Source organism: Sus scrofa, chromosome 4 (assembly GCF_054392235.1).
Source record: "Sus scrofa isolate SSC_HxYL_T2T_F1_AM1 chromosome 4, Sscrofa_HxYL_maternal_Yorkshire_Landrace_v2.0, whole genome shotgun sequence".
NCBI classification, from domain to species: domain Eukaryota; kingdom Metazoa; phylum Chordata; class Mammalia; order Artiodactyla; family Suidae; genus Sus; species Sus scrofa.
The window spans coordinates 84,740,353-84,763,375 of NC_139386.1; the positions used below are offsets into that span (position 1 = coordinate 84,740,353).

Genomic DNA, 23,023 nt, shown 5'->3' on the forward strand with positions numbered 1-23,023 from the left:
CTTCTCTGCAAATAAGCTCCATCACCATATCCAAGTGTCAAGAAGCATGGTTACATATGGGAAGAACTGAGTAAATATTTTTAACTGAATGAAGAAGGTTGCTTGAAGGCAAGAAATTCAATAGGAAAATGCTGTATATAGTGGTATAGTATATAGATCAAGTCTTTCTCACAACAAATTTAAAAGAAGGACATTCCTTTCCCTATTCTCCAGTTGGGCAAGAAGTTTAAGGGACTTCCCCAAAGTCACACAATAAATAGGGAAGCCAGGATTCAAACCCAAGTCTACCTCATTCCAAACCCTCTGCTCTTTAACCAGTGTTAAACTGAACTTCAGGGAGTTCATATCATGGCTCAGTGGTTAACGAATCTGACTAGCATCCATGAGGATGCAGGTTTGATCCCTGGCCTTGCTCAGTGGGTTAAGGATCAACATTGCTGTGGCTGCGGTGTAGGTTGGCAGCTACAGCTCTGATTCAACCCCTAGACTGGGAACCTCCATATGCCGCCGGTGTGGCCCTAAAAAGCAGGAGAAAAAAAAAAAAACTTCAATAATCAATGTGAGGTTAACATAAGCTGGAGAGGGGGAATCTTTCATGACTTTACCACACAATAAGCTGAGCAAAATAAAGGTGGCAAAAAAAGAATAGATAAATAAGCTTGGCAAAGTTCTTATGTGAAAGAATAGAAGTAATGAGAATAGAAGAGAGAAGAACAAGAAAAGTATCTAATATATGGCACAAATGAAACTTTCCCCAGAAAAGAAAATCATGGACATGGAAAACAGGCTTGTGGTTGCCAAGGGGGAGGGGGAGGGAGTGGGATAGATTGAGAATTTGGGGTTAATAGATGCAAACTATTGCCTTTGGAATGGATAAGCAATAAGATTCTGCTGTATGGCCCTGAGAACTATATCTAGTCACTTATGATAGAGCATGATAATGTGAGGAAAATTAACATATACATATGTGTGTAACTGGATCACCTTGCTGTACAGTAGAAAATTGATAGAACACTGTAAACCAGCTATAATTGAACAAATAAAAATCATTAAAAAAAGAAAAATTTAGCAATCTCAGAGAATCACAGAGCTGGCAGAAACTTAGAGGTTGCAGAGTCCTCATTTAATAGATGAGACTGCTGAAGTCCAGGAGACAAGATGATTTACTGTAGCTCAAAAATATAGTGACATGGTAGAGTCAGGATGGAAAGTTGGACATCCTATTCTAATCTAGTGCTTTTGTAATCATCTCTCATCTTTCTGTAGAAAATAGAGCTGCTCTTTAAAATAAGTGGTCCCTGCAATTAGACATAATAAAAATTTGAACAATTAGATTTAAATCAAGGATGAAGGAAGTGATTACCCAGAATAATAAACTTTTTTAACAGATTTTCAAATTCAGTTGATAGTAAAAATTAAAGTCTAAAAAATGTTGTTAAATATTCATGCTTCGGTGGTCTATTTTAATTAACATATTAATATGTACTATTAATATACAATACATAAATAACATAATTTTATATACAACTACTTTTTCTAAAACTAAAAAAATATTTTCATTCTGATATATTTCCAACAGGCTTTGATCCACCCCTCTAATTTAGCAGATAGGCAATTATTTATGTATGTACATGTATTATGTATATATAAGTATTTATTTATCCCTTGTCTCTGAGCATGACATAATCTGTACTCATTTTCCAGATTATGACATTGTCATACCCACATATATTTATAGCCATCAGAACTGTGTAGAAAATAAGCAGTTTCTCCAAGCCTTGGCATGAAGCAGCTTTCCTTGAGCACCAGATTTCTCTTCTCAGTGGCCAGCATATCTCTACCATTAAGGAATTCCATTCTGGCTGGGTGACAACTATGACAGCTACAAAATAGAAGTAAAAGGGTAAGAACTCAACTCCAGAGGAACTTCCCGTGGCTTCAAGTCCCCTAGGTTAAACTATAAACTAACTTCTTCTTCAATTAATTTTCTATAGAGTAAATCGGAAAGTACTTTCTTCTGTTTAAAACACTAATATACCACATAAAGCCACACACATGCTACAGCTGTAAGGAATGTTTCATGCCCCCCAAAGCAAGTCTACTAGAATACTTGCTTCCCTGGAATTGGATGTCTATCTACTTATATACCATGTGAATGTCTCCAAGCTCACTTAGAATTATATAGTGATTAAGTGACATCGTTGTGTCACTTTATAATGATGTAACTTTCCTGTATTTTGTGCCTAATTATTTCTTACTTGTTTATGCCTCCTGTTTCCGCAGTCTCTTTCAGTTATGTCTGAAAATCTCTAAGCAGTGATGGATGTGTTCACAAGTCTCTCCACTATAGCCACCATCACACATCTGCTAGGTTTTTCCTTCCTAACTCCTCTCCTTCCCCCTTCCCCCATCCCTCTCCCTCTTCGGGGTGTGTTCTCACAAAGCCATAGGTGGGAAAATTCTCCTTAGCTGCTACCCTGCTGTCCTTGGTGCTGTTACCTAATGTTCCTCAATCTACTCATCTTCATGGTTCCAAGGCTGGTGTGTTGTAAGCAAGCATGAGGAGAATGCCTTTCTCCTCATTTTGAGTCTCTACCGAACATAGGAAAATCTACTATCCTAAGAGCCGGCAACAGATTTTCTCTTACAAAATTTACTTTGTTTAAGAAAATACCCTACTAAGCAACCTGGAGTCAAAGTTAAGACCTCACAGGCATGGGGGTTGACTGGACAGAGGCCTGGGAAACTAAGGGGCGAAATTCTTCATCATGAGACTGTTTTGTTTTTCTTATGTTTTGCTTTTAAGGGCAGCACCTGTGGCTTATGGAAATTCCCAGGCTAGGGGTTGAATCAGCTGAGCTGCGGGCCTAAACCACAGCCACAGCAACATAGGATCCCAGCCCTGTCTGTGACCTACACCACAGCTCATGGCAACGCTGTATCCTTAACCCACTGAGCAAGGCCAGGAAGTGAACCCACATCCTCATCCTAGTTGGGTTGGTTACCTCTGAGCCACAACAGCAACTCCCAAGACTGTTTTATTTTGAAGAGTAATAATATCAACATGATTGGTATTTGGGGCCAGATAATTCTTTGTTGTGTGTATTTGTCCTGTGTCTTGACAAATGTGTAGCAGCCCCTCTGACCTCTACCATCTAAATGCCAGTAGCATTTCCCCAGTTGTGACAACAAATGATGTATCCAGACTGTAAAGCATGTGTAAAGCATTTGGACTGTTAAACATGTGTCTGAATGTCTCCTAGGGGAAAAATCACCTCCAGCTAAGAACAACTATCATAGAGGAATTTAAAAGAAAGGTGAATTATTAGTAAAATATAATTTGGGAAAGGCTAAGGGAGAACAAATACACAGTTGTCCTTATTGCCATTCTAGAACTTTATTTGTAAGAAATGAGCACAGTGTAATAATGGTGTATATTCTCTGGACAATAGTTCTCACCTAATTTTCCAGAATTTTCATCTTCTACTGTACCATGTATATCCTACAGGGCTAATTTCCTGGAATTGTCTACTTGACATTTATCTTATCCATCTTTAAGATTCCACTCAAAGATCTACTCTCTGTATCAATATCATTCCTTCACCAACTCCAATAGTAATGAAATGCTTACTCCTTATCCATCCTGATCTAGCCACTTTATTCTTTCTAGGTTTTGCAGTAGGCTTTGGTACTGGCTCTTTTTGCACTCATTTGTCTATTTCTAAATTATCTTGCATAAATCTTCCTTCACAAGTAGATAGTAGGGTCTTCCAGATCAGGATCTGTTTTAATTTATCTTATGTTCCTGTAACAATAATAAGAACAATAATTCTTAATATAAATACAGCACTTTGCAATTTTCAAAGAACTTTCATATACATTGTTTCACTTTATTCTCACAACTTGGTAAAGTATAAATATTTAGAAGTTGAGGTCAAAGATCTTTAAGGAGACTCACTTGATAGTATAAAACTAATAAACTGTGGCTTTGCATCTAGAATATGAAGCTTTTATTATTAAAAAATGAGTTTGTTTTAAAAAATCAAATTATAATAAGATTTTGCTTTTTTTGTCTTTTTGTCTTTTCTGGGGATGCACCTGCAGCACATGGAGGTTCCCAGACTAGGGGTCTAATCAGAGCTGTTGCCACAGGCCTACGTCACAGCCACAGCAACACCAGATCCAAGCCTCGTCTATGATCTACACCACAGATCATGGCAACGCCAGATCATTAACCAACTGAGTGAGGCCAGGGATTGAACCCACAACCTCATGGTTCCTAGTCGGATTCATTTCCGCTGCACCACGATGGGAACTCCTATTTTTATTTTTTTATTGTTATTTCCACAATACAATTTTTTTTTCTACTGTACAGCATGGTGACCCAGTTACACATACATGTATACATTCTTTTTTCTCCTTTTATCATGTTCCATCATAAGTGACTAGATGTAGTTCTCACTGCGACACAGCAGAATCTCATTGCTAATCCATTCCAAAAGTAATAGTTTGCATCTATTAACCCCAAGCTCCCAATCCATCCCACTCCTTCCCCCTCCCCCAGGCAACCACAAGTCTATTCTCCAAGTCCATGATTTTCTTTTCTGTGGAAAGGTTCATTTGTGCTCTATATTAGATTCCACACATAAGTGATATCATATGGTATTTATCTTTCTCTTTCTGACTTACTTCACTCAGGATGAGATTCTCTAGTTCCACCCATATTGCTGCAAATGGCATTATTTTGTTCTTTTTTATGGCTGAGTAGTATTCCATTGTATATATAGCTTCCTAATCCAATCATGTGTCGATGGACATTTGCTTGTTTCCATGTCTTGGCTATTGTGAATAGTGCTGCAGTGAACATGCGGATGCATGTGTCTTTTTTAAGGATGTATGCCCAAGAGTGGGATTGCTGGGTCATATGGTAGTTCTATGTATAGTTTTGTAAAGTATCTCAACTGAACAGACTGATCACTGGAAGTGAAACTGAATATGTCATAAAAACACTCCCTACAAATAAAAGTCCTGGACCAGATGGCATCACAGGTGAATTCTACCAAACATTCAAAAAGGAACGGATGCCCATCCTCCTTAAAATTTTTCAAAAGGTTGAAGAAGAAGGAACACTTCCAAAGACATTGATGCTACCTAATTCCAAAACCAGACAAAGATACCACCAAAAAAGAAAATCTTTGATGAATATAGACACAAAAATTCTCACAAAATTTTAGCCACCCAAATTCAACAACATATAAAAAAGATCATACAACATAACCAGGTGGGATTCATCCCAGGTTCACAAGGATGGTTCAACATACGCAAATCAGTCAATGTCATACACCACATTAACAAAAGAAAAGTAAAAAACCACATGATCATCTCAATAGATGCAGAGAAAGCATTTGACAAAGTCCAAATTTTAATAAGATTTTAACACTTATGAAATTGACTGATTACAAAGTCATTGGAGATATTCAATAAAATACTTATTTTCTCCAAATTTATGGTTACAAAAGGGGAAACGTTGGGAGGAGGGATGGATTGGGAAGTTGGCATTGGCATATACACACTACTATATACAAAACTGGTTAGTAACAAAGACTACACAGCTCAGGGAATCCTATTCATTACTCTGTGATAACCTATATGGGGAAAGAATCTGAAAAAGAATGGGTATATCTGTGCATGTATGGCTGATTCACTTTGCTGTATACCTGAAACTAACATTACACTATAAGTCACCTATACTACCATAAAATTTATTAAAAAAATAAAAACACCATTCTTCTTTTTTCTTGTTCCATTTTTTAAATCAATGAATTTTATTACATTTATAGTTGTGCAATGATCATCACAACCCAATTTTATAGCATTTCCTTTCCAAACCCCCAGCCCATTCCCCTGCCCCCAAATTGTCTCCTTTGGAAACCCTAAGTTTTTCAAAGCCTATGAGTCAGTTTCTGTTCTGCAAAGAAGTTCACTGTGTCCTTTTTTTTAAGATTCCACATGTAGAAAAACACCATTCTTAACCTTAAAAAGGAATATATTTGGTTTCTGTAGCGGGTAATAAACCAGTTTTGACAGTTTATAGTATGTCTTCACAGTGTAGCATTAGAAGGAGAAAATAAACTTGAGAATTTTGATAGTAAAATGGAAAAATAAAAAAAGATTAGATTGATAGAGTTTCAGATCAAGGGAATATTTTCAAGTCATAAATCTATTAACATACTGGTATATGTAGTAAAAGGAGAAATTGAAGAGACAGACCAAAGTATGCAGTTTTCCAGAGGTCACACAGTTACCCCAGAACAGGCTGGCATCTCATAGAAGCTCTCTCCACTACACCAGCCTGCCTTTCTGAGGTAAAAGACACTACACTGTGCTTAAGGGAGTTACCACCTCTGGGGTGGGTAAAAACGACAAATTAAGTGGGCAGTTGCCACACGCCCAGTGCCATGAGGCTCCCATCTACCTGGGGACTCTGAGAGAAGCTTTTGTAAAATAGAGCAGTTTAAAATACTTCCTTAAATATTTAAGAAGCAATTTCTGATATTCAGCCAATTTCCTATTTTTAACTGCTCCTGTTTTTGTGGAATTCTCATAATGCCTTAGAGAAAGGGGCTGCATGGTGGGGGGGGGGGCAGGGAATAGCTAGTTTTAGATATTTTGTCTTGTCAGTGCAGTTATGTCTGGAGCCACCATGTGGTATTGTTGTGCAATTAAAACCACCGCTTCTTTTAGCAATCTGGCCTTTCCCTGGACTAGTTCTAATTTATAAAGAGTAACTTCCTGAATTTTATCTGACAATTCCGTAATAACTGCTTACGTTCTCCCCTGATGTGGAGTTTTAAAACGTTCGTGCTCTCAAGTTCCTCTAGAAGCTGAGGGAAATGGCTGGCCAAATGTGTTTGTTCAGAAAAAGCTGACAGCCCATACCACTGCTTCAAGAAAGAGGGAAAATTCTATACTTGCGGGTTGCCACCTTTTATCACAGCACCACATGAAATAGTATGCTTGGTTGCAGGCCCCTGTCGAGAGAGACCCCATGGCCTATGCACAGATAGTACCACTTGTACACACTGGCCAGAGCTGGCTCTTTGATGCTCTCCAGCTCTTCCATCATGAGAGCCACATAAAAGAACTTGAAAAATTAGGTCTCACTTTATAACTCCCTAAGGGAGAACTATTGCTGGGGGAGCATAGTGCAATAGAAGGAGCACGCTAAGCTTTGGAATTTACATCACAGGTCCTGGAATCTCTTTGGAAACCTCTGGAAAATTCCAGGCCTTGAATTTCCCATCTGTGCTTGCAAGATTATCCTTGTTACCCAACACAATCGCCATCATTACCAGTTATTATGCCTTAATTGACATTTTTGGTGGGGTTTTTTGTTTGTTTTGTTTTTGGGGTTTTGGGGGGTTTTTTTGGAGGGGGTGTTGTTATATCTGGACACCCTGAAGAACCATTGCTCAGAGACCATCTTAGCTTGTTTTTGAAAAGATACAACATCTCAAATCAAATGGAAAGGTACACTTAAAGCTAATAATAACCCCAAATACTTTTTGCATTACTTAGGAATTTTCAAAGTGCTTTCTCATACATTATCTCATTCATCCTCACAGAAATTCTGTGAGATAGGTATTGCTAACTACAAATCAGGGCACTGAAATTCTGAGAGGTTCAGTGATTTTCCTCAGGTCACCAAATGACAGAGGCAAGGTGGAAAGCAGACTTCTGATTCTCAGTCTGTTATTCTCACTGTACCTGGGCTACCCAAACTAAGTGGCAGAATATAAAAACAAATGCATACTCAATTAATGGAGTTTGGGATAAAAGACAAGACAAGGGCAAAACAAGAGGTAGGGAAATGAGGAAACAGAGGATTTCCATGAAACAAGTGAAATTTCAGTCATCAAAATGTAGTATGTGCTTTGAATTCTTAAGGCAAAATCCTTATCAAACATTTTGTTAGGAGGCAGGAAAGTTGATTTCATGGCTTTAAAAAAAACTCTCATCAGCTAATGTTTGTCATGATTTCTTTCATTTGAAAATGTGCTTTGCACATGTGGGTGCCCAATAAATGCTAGTTGCTAATGACAACGAGGACTGATGAACTGAAATCACCTTTGGCACTGAACTTGTCAGCTTTCACATGAGTAGCATATGATGAAGAATGCTGCATCCCATTAGTAGCTTGCTAAGCATTTGTGTCTGTAATAGTTACTTTTTGAACCCATGGTGGTGGGGGTATAAAGGCTAATAACACAAGGCCCTATACACACAATGCCAGTCATTCCAATGAAAACTGAAAAATTCAGTCAATCATATCAGGATTTATCCACATGACACCTAACATCTGGATGACCGTGTGTTTCAAGTTTTCACCAGGCGGATGCCATGTAGATGTTTCAGTCTTCTCTTAGAGACTGATAATGCCCAAAGATAAATAAATTTTATATAGCCTAACACATTTGGGGCCACAAGAATATATTTCTATCATTTATTCCTTCAGTAAATATGTTCATAATAGAGAGTACTGTGTGTCACCACTCCCTCTTTTGGTACAAGAAACCAAGCATGCACAGAATACTCACAGTCAAGCAGAGGAAGATAGTGATTACAGTGCAAGATAACAAAGGCCATCACAGAAGCATAAAAATAAAATGTCAAGGGAACACAATGCATAAATGAACTATCTGTGCCTAAGAGAGTTTGCAGAGCTTCAAAGATGAGGTGGTATTTAAGCAAAGTCTTATAACACTCAACAGAGCAGGTGTGGATGTTCTAGGTGAAAAAGAAAGACAGGAGTTCCCATCGTGTTCAGCAGTAACAAACCAGACTAGTATGCATGAGGATGCAGGTTCCATCCCTGGCATCCCTCAATGGGTTAAACTGTGAGCTGTGGCATAGGTCGCACATGTGGTTCAGATCCCCCATTGCTGTAGCTGTGGCTGGGCTGGCAGCTGCAGCTCTGATGTGACCCCTAGCCTGGGAACTTCCATATGCCACGAGTGCAGCCCTAAAAAGAAGAAAAAAAAAAAAGGAAAATGATATATATAGAGACAAAGAGATACTAAAAAATATTTTAGGGGCATTCCCACTGTTGTGCCGTGGGTTAAGTATTCAACTGCAGTAGCTGAGGTCACTGTAGAGGTGTGGGTTTAACCCCTGCCTGATGCAATGGGTTAAGGATCCAACATTGCCACAGCTGTGGCTCAGATTTAATCCCTGGTCTGGGACTTCTGCATGCCATGGGTGCAGCCAAAAAATAAAAAATAAAAATAAAATACTTCTTAGGGAAAAGGAGAAGCAAGGAAGTGAAATAGAATATAGGAAGTTTAGACTGGACCTCCCTGAGGTCCTGTGTATTAGAGGATCGGGTTTCCACCCTTCTCAACTATACACTTTCCATGAAAAAAGAAGTCCATGCGCACTTTAACTCTCCAACCTGATTATAAACTCTAATATAAAGTAATAAATATAAATAGCTTACATTTCTCTCTTTCTCTCTTTTTTTTTTTTTTTTTCCCTGCTTTTTTCAAGGGCTGCATGTGCAACATATGGAAGTTCCCAGGCTAGGAGTTGAAAAAGAGCTGCAGCTGGAGACCTACACCACAGCCACAGCAACATTAGATTCAAGCTACATCTGCAACCTACACCACAGCCTGTAGCTGTGGGAGATCCTTAACCCGCTGAGAGAGGCCAGGGATGGAACCCACATCCTCATGGATTCTAGTTGAGTTCATAACCCACTGAGCCACAGTGGGAACTCCCAACATTTCTTAATTTTCCATATGTGTCTTGAATAATTTTAAGGTGGTAATTTTTCTAATAACTACGTAATGATTTATTGTAAAAAGTTGATGAAAAACAAATTTGAGGGTCAAGCTGAACTATGTTCTAATGCCAATCTTTTTATATTCCTCTATCCTTTTGGGACTAACTATATAATTTACAGCACCTGATGCAAAATGAAAATGTGCGGTTTCTTGTTTGAAAATTATTAAGAGTTTTAGGAAGATGACAGCATAGCATTAAACCAAGATGGGGTCCTTCTGAGCATGGGGTCCTATATGACTTCTCAGGTCTTCTTCTGTTTACTCAGTTACAACAAGTTGCCTTTCCTTAGGCTTTGTTAGTAAACTCAGTGAAAATGCTCTTAGAAATCTTTCCCAAAGTGTGGTCCAGAGTAGACAAGATGATCTTAAATGGTACATAGATAGACATTTGTATACTGTAATAGTTACGTACCAATATGTTATGATATATGTAATAGTTATGAGAATGTGTTTTAGGGAAATAAAATTTGCACATCAATCAATAATTTCATGTTTATTATTGTTTGAGACAAGGCTAAGTTAAAAATGGACCAAATTAAAGAAAAGTATTAAAGAAATAAGAATACGGATGGTATGCAGATGTTGTAGAGAATATGATATAGTACTTAAATGACTGAAGTTGGAAACAGTTGACAAATGGCTTGGATAAGGTGTCCTAATGACCTTAAATATTTAGGTAGCTTTCTTGAGTCACATTTGACCTTTGATTTTTTTTGTTCTGGTTGATCCCTCCCTTTTTGTATTTTCCCATTAGACTGGTAAAAGATTTTTCTGGTTTTAAAAAAGAAAGGAGCCTACTGGAGGCAGTCAGCAAAAATCACCCTGATCTCAAAGTCCTTCAGCCATTCACCACACCCATTTCTGATCCTGTTTTGCAGATGGAGAAAACTCTTTACTGGGGCAGAATACTTGGAACTAACTACAAAGCTGTTCTACCAGTTCCTAGGTCAGTTTTCCATCCTAGGTTTAGTTCTCCCCAATTTTATATGTGGGCATGAAAAATTTGGCAAGATTATTTGAGATAATTGCCTATATTTATTCCTATTTATCTAAAGCACATAAAATGGTACAAAGTAAAATTCATAATCTTACTCGAGCTCATCAACAATCTAGTAACGTATTAGTATTTCCATATTGCCATTGCTTGCCCAAGGCTATCTAGAGGGCAAGTCTCTGAAGGGTTTTTATCTGGTTCTTTCAATTTCCAAGTTCAAGAAATTTTCACCAATCTTTGCTAATACACTGAACACAGAAGACAGGTATTCCATTCACAAATGATGTTTCCTTCTGAGTTCACCAAGGACTAGTACTTTATAAATTCCCAACAGGTATTAATCTTAGGATTTGGGAACAAGACATTAAACTTCCTGAGAATTCCTAATTCCCAGTCATAAGTTATTCTTAAAATACTTTCAACATTCTTTACACTCTTCACTTCTTATTAAGGTTATCTAAAACATATTTTTTAATAAATGCATGTATTAATAATTATTACATTATTTTTATTATTTAAAATAATAGTATTAAGATTAATAGTACTAAAAAGAACTATAGTTTATAGTAAATATTCAAACACTGGAAAACATCAGAAAACACTATTGGGTGGGATTTAAATAATGTAACACAGATCTTCAAACAAGTTTAGTAGCAACATACAAAATCACAGGTCAATAACATCAATTTAAGGACTTATTTTGTTTCTTTTTTCTTTTTTTTTTTTTTTTTTTGTCTTTTTGTTGTTGTTGTTTCTATTTCTTGGGCTGCTGCCGCGGCATATGGAGGTTCCCAGGCTAGGGGTCCAATCAGAGCTGTAGCCACCAGCCTACGCCAGAGCCACAGCAACGCGGGATCCGAGCCGCGTCTGCGACCTACACCACAGCTCAGGGCAACGCCGGATCGTTAACCCACTGAGCAAGGGCAGGGACCGAACCCGCAACCTCATGGTTCCTAGTCGGATTCGTTAACCACTGCGCCACGACGGGAACTCCTATTTTGTTTCTAAAATGTAATTCCTAGAAACACTACTCATAGAAGTTGTATAAAATATCCTGTGATTAAACTTACTGTATTTATTTTATTTACAAGAAAGACTCACTCTTAACAGCACACAGAGCCATGAATACACACTTAGGCCATGGTAATAGCTACAAAGATTAGACTGTGATCCCTCCTATATGCTCCTGTCCTGATAACAAACATGTTGACCTTGAATTTCCGCTCCCCAGGTCATCATCTCCTGAGAGTCCTTTGACTCAGCAACTTCTCTCTGTTGTTTATTCAGCGTAATTCTCTCAGGAGATATTTTCCTTCCCATTTCCAAGTCGTGCTTGGGATTCAGAATTTAGAAAAGTATATTATATACAGGTAAAAGCCATGCTGGGAAGAAATATCCATGTGGAAACACTACCTAGGACAGGCAGTGATCCGGGATCAGGAGCATTTGTGTGGAATGGGTTAGGTCAAATCACTTGCGTTCCAAGGAGAAGGGCAACAACTAAGTAACGTTTTTAAGGGCACTTCCTCCTTTTTGAAATAAAGAGCCTTTTAAACCTTGTGTTAGGTACTGAGCGTTCCACATGGGTTTAAAATCCACTATCTTCCCAGGAAGAAGTATTATTTAGGAGTTAATTGCTAGTTGCTTGTTTAGTCTCTCTGTGGCTGTCAGATTATCTTTGAGTGGGGGCCTCGTAAACAAGAAGCTTCCTAGCATGTCCTCCTCAGACCAAATGGACATGTGTTTCCCATTTAAACATTTCATTGCCCCAACTGAAAACAAATCAGCTGTGTCTTTGGGATGTTAACAGGAGAAGATTGGGATTTATTCCTGGACAAGCCTGAGGAAAACATTACCCTAATGAATGAAATATGTTTGTATTAAAGACTTAAAAGTGTCGAATGGGTCTTTCCCAACCTGATCTTCTCTTCCTTGAAAAGAAAGAAAAGCCCATGGGTATTATCCGAGCTTTGTCATTTAATGAGGGATGATGGATAAAACTTGCTTTGGTTTAGATAAGCATCAAAAGGAGTAGTCACTGCCTCTAGAGATTATTCACACACCTTTGACAGTGTGGTCTAGAAGCCCTTCTCTCTTGGCTTTATACAGCAAGAGAAACCCGCTTCCTGTTTTCTAAAGCCAAATTTCTTCTTCAATTCAATTTTTCCCAAGAAGGCACTCACTGATTTCTCAATGCTCAGTGTGGTCAGCAAGAAAATTGGTTCTGGAAAAAATATTTGACTTTCTGCATTGAAAATAATGGTCTCCTTAAGACTGCAAGCCCACTGTGGAGGAATTTTGGCTTATTCTATGTTGTGTACCCTGATGGAGCACAGGAAATAGGAAAATAGATTATTTTCCTTGGCCAACCTGGGGTGTGTTTGGTTTAGCAACTGAACAATTTTTAAGAGTTCAAGCTGGGTGGCGCAACAGGAAGCAACTTTCAAAACTCTGTGTCAGGTTCCCAAGCATAACTGGGAAAATTCGTCAACACTAATGATTTTATTCTGAAATATATGTGATAGGACTGCCCAGGAAGCAAAATATGTGAGGATTTTTTTTTTTTCTCTTTTTTGAGTTTAATTTTGCCACCAAAAGTATGGAAACTTAAACAAACTTGAGAGCTGAAATACTCCATAGTGTTACCCAAAGAGCAGCTAGCTAACCAGAAACTGGCCTCTTGCTCATATTGGTATCATGCCACTCAAGCATGACTAGTGGTTGCCAAGGGGGAGGGAGAGGGAGTGGGGTGGATGGTGAGCTTGGGGTTAATAGATGCAAACTATTGCCTTTGGAATGGATAAGCAATGAGTTCCGGCCGTGTAGTGCTGGGAACTATGTCTAGTCTCTTATGATGGAGCATAATAATGTTAGAAAATAGAATGTGTACATGTATGTGTAAAAAATATATATATATAATAGCAGTATAAAAAGTGTATTAAAAATTATGCTCATATAAACACTGAATTCAAAATTAGAATGGAATGTAGAAGTCACTTTTCCATCACTCAAATTGGTGAGCCACCATCTGGAAAGAGTACAACATCTAACTCTTCTGGATTTCGGCTTGCTCCTAGAACCAATACAGCTGTGTTTCAGAAGAAAAAATTTTAGCGTTAGGGGGTCAGTCTGTGGCTTCCCCTAAATCACTGTCAAGCTTTCCTATTCATGTCCATCTTTTTTGGATTTTAATTTTTTAGGTAATACCCTAGCTTTTCCCCATAATCACCCTCCTATGATGTAAAATGCAACCTTCCTTGACAAAATGATTTACTTCCATGTGAAATGGAAGCACATTATCTCATACTGGAAAATCATGTTCAGTTTTTATTTGGTACCGACATTATTCTCTTCCAAAATAGATTGTTTAAATTTTAGGAAACTTCAATGTGACCAAGACAAATACAAATATAAAAAATAATAATTAAGATCACAATAATGGTTTTCATTGCTTGTTTGCAGACCCTAATCCTTTAAGCCTTTAGGGCAATTCTGAATATATAATATTCTATGAAGTCATATTGGGAATATGCTTTTTGGGCAGAGAAGCCCAATTAATTGAATTAACCAACACACACAAAATTTATTTATTACTTTGCAGCTCAAGCCATTGATTAATATCTGTTCCTGTTCCTAGATCTCACTTCTTTTTTTTTTTTTTTTTTTTTTTTTTTTTTTATTTTTTATTTTTTATTTTTTTTATTTATTTATTTATATTTATTTATTTATTTATTTTGCTTTTTGCTATTTCTTTGGGCCGCTCCCGCGGCATATGGAGGTTCCCAGGCTAGGGGTCTAATCGGAGCTGTAGCCACTAGCCTACGCCAGAGCCACAGCAACGCGGGATCCGAGCCTCGTCTGCAACCTACACCACAGCTCACGGCAACGCCGGATCGTTAACCCACTGAGCAAGGGCAGGGACCGAACCCGCAACCTCATGGTTCCTAGTCGGATTCGTTAACCACTGCGCCACGACGGGAACTCCTAGATCTCACTTCTTACACTATAAAATTTTATCATAGGATCATTCAGAGAGATTTGTTTCTACTACCAAATGTTTATTGGTATCTCCAACATCTTTTTTAGAATTCTACAATCATACTATTTTTAAATCTTTTTTTTTTTTTTTTTTTTTTTTTTTGGTCTTTTTAGGGCTGTACCCGTGGTATATGGAGGTTCCCAGGCTAGGGGTCGAATTGGAGCTGCAGCTGCTGGCCTACACCGCAGCCACAGCAACAAGGGATCTGAGCCAAATCTGCGACCTACACCACAGCTCCTAGCAAAGTCAGAGCCTTAACCTACTGAGCCAGGCCAGGGATTGAACCTGCTTCCTCATGAATACTAGTCAGGTTTGTTAACAACTGAGCCGCTACAGGAACTCCTTTTAAAATCTTTTTGAAGCATAGCTTACATACAAAAAAATATACATATTTTATGAGTATGATTCGATGAATTTTAATAAATTCTGTGCAATCATGAAGCTATCACCCCAGGCAAGGTAAAGCGCTCTTCCATTCCTCATGAAGATCCCTTGTAACCTTTGTAATCAATCTTTCCAACCCCAGTCCTAGGTAACCTGCTGAAATTCTAGACCTATGGATTAGATTTTTTTCTTTTCTAGAATTTCATGTAATGAAATTAAACATAGAATCTTTGTCTCTGTCTTTCTGCAATCAATATAATGTTTTTGAGATTCACCCATATTGTTGCACGAATCAATAGTTTGTTTCTTCTCAATGCTCAGTAGTATTTAATTGTTTGAATATACCACACATATTGGCTTATTCACTTATTGTGAGCATTTATTTCCATTTCAGATTATTATGAATAAATGGTTATAAGCATTTGTGTACAGTTCTCTATATAAACACATTTTTTTTTCTTTTCTCTTGGATAAATAGGAATGGAATTTCTTGGTCTTGTGGTAACTATATTTTCAGCTTGAGAAGAAATGGACAAAATGTTCTCTAAAGTTGTATCACTGTTCACTTCCACCAGCAATGTACCACATCCTCACCAACTGTTGTTACGGACAATCTATTTAATTTTAACCATTCTAGGAGGTGTGTATACTAGGGAAAGATGCTGCTTTAGGTAGCTTTTTTCTCCCCCTTGGGATTAGGAGCCCAATAATCCATTACCTAACATTGAAAGGAATTCATCTTGAAATGAATCCTGTGACTCAAGTGTATTAGCTCTTCTTTCAGGGCTTAGATCATTTGAAATTTTGATAAGCATAATTTTTTTTTACCTTTGTACTTGCAATTGGTTAATATATTAAGCAAAAGTGACCTACACCAAATTTCTGAAGTGTGCTAATAAAAAAACATAATCTTTGGATATTGATTATTCAACCAGTCAAAAATTATATTCAACTTATTATATCATTATCTATTTCATTTCTCTATAATTTTCTGTTGAAAATGAGAACATTACTCAAAAATTCATTGGACGTTTTCAACTTTCTGGCTACTACTCTGAGGATAGCATCATCAGGTAAAAAATTTAGAAGCCCTGCCATAATAATTTTCATAATTTTTAAAAAGGCTTCTAGAAATAAAGATGAAGAAGTACATTTGAATATCTCAACCTACCAGTCTATAAATCCTGCCAATTTAAAGAAGTACACAGTACATGAGGCCATAATCTCTATTTTTCTCTTTTTCTCAAAAAGCATTCATTCAATAGTTTTCTAGGAAGCAAAGTCAAATAGGACTTAATAACTTTTATTAGGGAGTTTAAATTGACAGAAGACCAAGTACAGACATTGTTTTAGCAAATGAAGATGGATTCATTTTTCTAAAGAGTCCCAAAGGAAGCTAGTGAAGTAAGGATACACGGCACATTTTCCAGGGCAGATGGAAGTGCAAATTTCACACTCCAAGATTTTACAATTATAGCTTATAATGACTACGTGAATGAAGATTAACATCAGCCTTCAGGAAACCCAGTAGTCTTAGTCTTATATAAGCCAGAGCAGGACTGAGCATGGGCTACTCAGAATACCTGAGATCATCAAACTTATTGTTGTATAATATACTATAGTATTACTGAGTGCAATTCAATATAGTGCACTCAAGCATCTCCCTCAACTTCTATAGGCAGACGTGAGTTTAGTCCATGTATATTCCAGTGGGTTAAGACTAGGGTCAGTTGCTCTGATGTTTCCAGGAGACAGACAAACCGGGCTTTAGACTGGCTGTAGGGCTTCTCCCCTCCACCCATGTAGGTAAAATACCTGTTATCTCCCTCCCTTAAAATGTTGAGCTATCTTTCTGAAACTACCCTTCTGGAATACCCTTTGTTAACTATGATTTTCAAATGTGGCCTATAATGTTTTCCCCCATGATATTTATTTTGCTAATCATATTGTGTTCAATTAATTTATTATTAAAAGGTAGTTTATATGAGTTCTTTGATATTTAAAATTTATTTTATATTACCAGTATGTATAAAGACGAAGCTTGTCAACTGTCTTGACCAACACTTCTTTCAAGCTTTTTTTTTTTCTTTTTTTGTCTTTTTGCCTCTTCTTGAGTTGCTCCCAGGGCATATGGAGGTTCCCAGGCTAGGGGTCTAATCGGAGGCTGTAGCCGCCTGCCTACACCAGAGCCACAGCAACACGGGATCCGAACCGTGCCTGCAACCTACACCACAGCTCACGGCAACGCCGGATCCTTAGCCCACTCAGCAAGGCCAGGGATTTGAACCTGCAACCTCATGGTTCCTAGTCAGATTCATTAACCACTTGCCACGACGGGAACTCCCAAGCTCTCTAATTTTTAGTCTTTATCATTTATTTACTGAGAGAAAAAAATTCTAATTGATATTGTAAATTTCTAAATTTTTTTTGTAATTCTGTCAACATACAGTTTATAAATTTTAAGACTATGTCATTAAATGTTGTGTTATTTAAAATTGTTATAGTTTCATGCTAAATTGTTCTATTTTCAACTTTCTAATGATCCCCCCTACCCCAGTAAGGCTCTTGGCCTTTGCTGAGACCAGCTCAGCAGGATGGGGCTGAAGAATGGGTGCTGTGAAACTTAAGGAAAAAAGTTAAGGTAAAACTAGACACAGAGACATTTATCTTAAGTAAAGGTGGGAACCAGGGGACTCAAGGTTTCAGGGATCAAGAGCACCACCTTAAGAAACCACACCGCTTTTATTGTGTTCTTTATGATTTTGTCAAGTGAGAAGGAAGTTGTAGATGCAGGATATAGGTGTTTTTTTTTTTTTAAGTTATTTTAAAAGTCACATAGCCGGTTGCTGATTAAGCTTTTATTCTGACCTTTAGGCATTTAACAATCATTAGCATTTGAGGAAGCTTGGCATCAGCTGTCTATGCATAGCATCTACAGAATCATCACTGTGCTTCTGCAGACTGCGTGCCTATCTGCAGCAATCCAGTGTGCCTAGGTTTGCACCTCGGTTCTCCTTGCTAATGCATATCCTGCTAACTACCCCTCATAAACCCCTTGGGGCCATGAGGCTCCTCTTTCTTTTATTCTTAAGAGGACGTATCATGCTGTGCAAACGGTGTGCCAAACGGGTACCTAGCCTTAAGTCCTCCTTCAGCTGACCCTATGAATAACTTACGCCTTTAGGTCTTTGTTCTTAAGCACTATGACTGTTTTCCAAGCAGGAAGATGGGGTAAAGTAAAGCAGGACAAGTTGGAGTTTTCAGCAAAGAAGCTAAGAAAATGTTGTAGAAACATGCCTCGAGACAGGCCTTAAAGTCTGTATTACCTGTCATTAATATGGATAGACCAGGGTTTTTTGGCCTAGTAGTCAACTGATTTATACTTTTTTTCAAAATTCCATCCTTAGGTTTTGTGCAATTCTTGTCGACAGCATATTTGCAGTATATGTTTAATCCACCTGATGCTCATCAGATTACTTGGTGTGGGAGTGGACTGGGGAAGGAGGAGCACTCTTTCCTGGGAGGCAGGGGCTGAGTAAGGTACCTCGTGACAGAGACAGCAGGGACATGTGGGAGACAGCTGCAGACTTCAATTTTTTGAGGCTTAGAGAAGGAAAATTTTGTTATCGTTCTTAGGCATCCATGATGATTGCTTTTTTTCCTCACTGAGATTATAATTCTTTGAAAACTCAGCTGGAGATAAGACGGGAAAGGTTGGGGGTCAGGAGAAATAGGGAATACTGTCCAGACTGCGGAAAGTTCTCTACAGCCAAACAGCATCAAACACTCCATCCCTGACAAGAAGGGACATTGCACAGACAAGAAACAGTAGGCAAAGGGGATTGAAGAAAAATACTTTGGGGCCTTCGTCTTCTCTCAAATATTAGCTCCTTGTGCTACTGCTTTGGGGCTGGGCTATTTTGTGTTCTGAGAGAGAAAAAAAAAAAAAACCAAACCTCACTGGAACTCTCCTCACTCACTATTCTGTGGACTTTACAAAGGGGTGGGGGAAAGGGGATTTTAAACATTGAGTTTCATCTTTGTACTCAAGTGGGGGAAAAAAAAAACAACCATAATTTTTCAAGTAGCTAGGCAACAGGAGAAACATCTTGTATATAATTCTGGAAAGAGTAGGGCAGTACACACACGCTATACACTCCCTCATTTCCTTTCCACATTTTTCCTTTTCTTGCTGCCACGCTTCTCTCATCTTTGAATTCCTTCCACTATGTCACCACACAGAGAGCCTGGACCTCCTAACCTACAAACCAAGACGCTCTCTATTCTGTGTGAGCTGTCCCTTGGAAGTATGTAAATCTACAATATGATTGAAATAGTATGTTAATCCTTCATGTTTATTGTCTCATTTAATCCCCCCATCAACCTATGGTTTAGGTATCACTTTACATGTATGTGTAACTGGGCCCCTAAGCTGTACAGTGGGGGGAAAAAGTGTGTTGGGAGAAATAAAAACTAAAAAAAAGAAGAAAAAAATCTCATAGGCAATAAATAATTTTCTAAGATTATACTGCAACTAAGTAACCAAGTAGAGACTGGAAACAAGATCCATGCTCTTCCCACTATATCATAATATCCCCTAAAATTCCCCTCTGCAGTGTTCCCATTAATGTGTTTCATCCTGCAACAGGATTCCCAGACCTCTCCCCCCCAAACATACACACTTCTCCTCTATCCCCATCACATGCATCAAAACTATGTCCTGGAGTTCCCGTCGTGGCCCAGTGGTTAACGAACCTGACTAGGAGACATGAGGTTGCGGATTCGATCCCTGGCCTTGCTCAGTGGGTTAATGATCCGGCATTGCCGTGAGCTGTGGTGTAGGCTGCAGACGTGGCTCGGATCCAGCGTTGCTGTGGCTCTGGCATAGACTGGTGACTATAGCTTCCGATTCAGCCCCTAGCCTGGGAACCTCCATATGCCGTGAGAGCGGCCCAAGAAAATGGCAAAAAGACAAAAAAAAAAAAAAAACCAAAACTATGTCCTATGCTTTCAAGACCATGCAGGTCTGATAAGGGCTAATAATGTCAAAAGTATGGGTTACCTCATACAACCCAGATAATGGGAGACTCCTGGAAGCCCAAACTGTGAACATAGGAATTTAGATTTACAATGGAGATGTTTTTGGAGAAAACCTTTCAAAGACATTTCCTCTTCTATGCCAAGAAGTTTAACTGGGTGAGTTAAATTATATGTTGGACTTTTTTTTAATCTCCTTAAAAATGTGTTATCTTTACTCCCTACTTTGCTAGAGAAAAATCTAGGATTTATACAAACACACCACAATTTTGCATGTGCCCTTGCTGAGGTTGTAAGATAGCCCAGTCTTTTTTTCCCACATTTAACAAATTTTGATATGTAGTAAGCATAGAAAAGTACAGAGGTCAATATCATGAACATGCTGTGCTTGCCACCCAATTTTTGTCCAACTTTAATTTTTGTTATACTTGCACCTCATATTTTTGAGGAAATGAAATATTTCAGATGTATTTGAAGCACCCAGTGTGCCCCTTCCAATCCTATCCCCTACCTCCTTACTCAGAACTTGCATTTTCTGAAAATTTTCATCTTTTTAATATTTTTACATATGTGTTTATAGACAATATGATTTTGGTATGCATTTTTAAACTTTATATAGTGTCATATGTCCTTCTACAATTTATTTTTTCCCCTCAAAGTTATGTTTCTGAGAAGTATCCCAGTAGATATGTTTAGCAATTTCTCATTTATTCCTTTCTTATTTCTACTGTATGAATACATCACAGTTTATTTATTCTTTCTGATGGATATTTCATTTTTTCCCCAATATTTTATTATTGCAAACCATGCTGTGATGAACATTTTTGTTCCTGTCTTCACATGAACATAGGTGCATTTCTCTAGCTGTCCAGGTCTACTAGGCTTATTTTACCTCTGCTTAACTGTGTGACACTAAGCAAATAAATATGTGACTAAGAAATGGTTTTCAGGCATTCCCATCATGGCTCAGTGGAAAAAAAATCTGACTAGTAACCATGAGGTTTCGATCCCTGGCTTCACTCAGTGGGTTAAGGATCCAGTGTTGCCATGAGCTGTGGTGTAGGTTGCAGATGAGGTTCAGATACTGCATTGCTGTGGCTGTGGTGTAGGCCAGTAGCTAGAGCTCTGATTTGACCCCTAGCCTGAGAACTTCCATATGCTGCAGGTAGAGCCATAAAAAGACAAAAGAAAGAAAGAATGAATGAAAGCAAGCAAGGAAGCAAGCAAGCAAGCAAACATTTTCAGATGTCTTCAATTTGTATATGACCTTACTTTCAGGAATGCTGCCTTTTTAAAATTAAAATAACATCATGGGATGTTTTCCCGGAACTCCAGAGTGTCACCACTAATTTATTGAAAGTGTTATTTAGTGTATTTATTTACCACAACATTCAATTAATTAGGTATTTTCCCAAGAACACAAAATGCCACAAAACAGTATATCATAATTCAAATGTCCAGTGTGAAAAAATAAGAATGTGTGCTCATGGAGAGAAGTAAGTCTATGTGTTACAAGGATCTTGAAATTCATGCGGTGTTGAAGAAATAAAGGAAGGAAAGGGAGAAGAAAGGGGAAGAAAGTATATTAGGATGGGCTGAGGTGCAGTTTACAAACAGATTTTGTCACATAATGAATGGACAGAATAGAATATTTTCCCTGCCATATAATACACCAGAATGATTCCAGGTCAGTGACACTTGCAGCTTTGCTTCCTAAAGTCACTTTTCCAGGTCCCATGTTTACTGTTGTTTCATCATCCTTAAAATGTAGCTCCCAAAGTTGATCAGAGGCTGTCATATCAGTCATCCAGAGGGAAGATCAAGTAAGGGAAAGTGCAAATGGGAGATATGAACCAGGATTGAAATGATCAAATACCACTTCTGCTCACATTCCGTGGGCTAGAAATTCATCACAAGACCACACCTAACTGTAAGGGATGCTGGGGAATGAGACCTACCCAGGTGCCCAGAAGTGGTATGGTATGGTTTTAATTAAAGTATTTGCAGCAAACATTTTCTAACATTAATGAGAAGAAATAGTTCATACCAATTGAGATGGGAAACAATTTACCATCAAAAGTGTTTCTCTCTTCTTTCTTGCTCTGGAGGATCTGTGTTATTTTTATCTGCCTGTATTTCATTTCCTTCTCTTTCTTTTGATAACAACAGGTCCCCAATATTCAATCCACATAGTTTAGGGTAGGATACTCCTAGCTAAAGAGAATAGAGGTTCATGTTAGTCAGGGTCCTCTCCCCTCCCTCCCCCCCACCCCCCACAAAAACAGGTTAAGGTAATGGCAGACATGCAGGTAGTTTATTTGGAAAATGATTCCAGGGAGCAGGAATGAGGAGCCAGTGTAAAAGAGGAAACCAACACAAGGATGCATGATAATAACCACTGCTATGGTGACAGATGCCCAATAATTGTATACCTGCCAATGAAGATGGGGAACATTTATACATTGGTTCAGTTGATGTTCTGTCTATAAGACTCGGGAAATATCCTGGGGTCTGAGTGCTTTAGTAGTGACTAGACCTAGAGGTGAGGACATTGTAGTTGCACTGGTGCTCAAGTGGTACCTGAAAAAGGCAAACACTGAACTGGACTCTCAGTACACCTCCACCCTCAGGGCACAATGATAGGGTCAGGGGTGTGCATAAACCAAGCCAGGATATTAAAGTCCTCACCCAGGATATTTATAACAAAAACTGGTTTCTGGAGTTCCT

General features: G+C 38.3%; 1 protein-coding gene and 1 long non-coding RNA gene across 11 annotated transcripts in view; one reads left to right on the plus strand and one right to left on the minus strand.

Annotated features, from left to right (window-relative positions):
* LOC106510093 (uncharacterized) overlaps nucleotides 1-23,023 on the plus strand; it is a 291,454-nt gene that overhangs the window by 207,633 nt on the left and 60,798 nt on the right. For 2 of the 9 annotated variants that reach the window (XR_014843868.1, XR_014843876.1), the window contains exon 3: nucleotides 10,721-10,788. The exons of 6 other annotated variants lie outside the window; for them this stretch is intronic. This is a non-coding gene — a long non-coding RNA (uncharacterized LOC106510093). Of the gene's footprint in view, nucleotides 1-1,704; nucleotides 4,048-10,720; nucleotides 10,789-23,023 lie in introns of those variants that run through there. One more of the 9 variants, XR_014843869.1, reaches the window with a different exon arrangement.
* PRRX1 (paired related homeobox 1) overlaps nucleotides 1-23,023 on the minus strand; it is a 112,096-nt gene that overhangs the window by 11,634 nt on the left and 77,439 nt on the right. Inside the window, exon 5 of one of the 2 annotated variants that reach the window (XM_085022439.1) lies at nucleotides 3,787-3,805. The exons of the other annotated variant lie outside the window; for it this stretch is intronic. The gene's annotated coding sequence lies outside the window, so the exon portion shown is untranslated. Of the gene's footprint in view, nucleotides 1-3,786; nucleotides 3,806-23,023 lie in introns of those variants that run through there. 2 annotated transcript variants of the gene reach the window in all.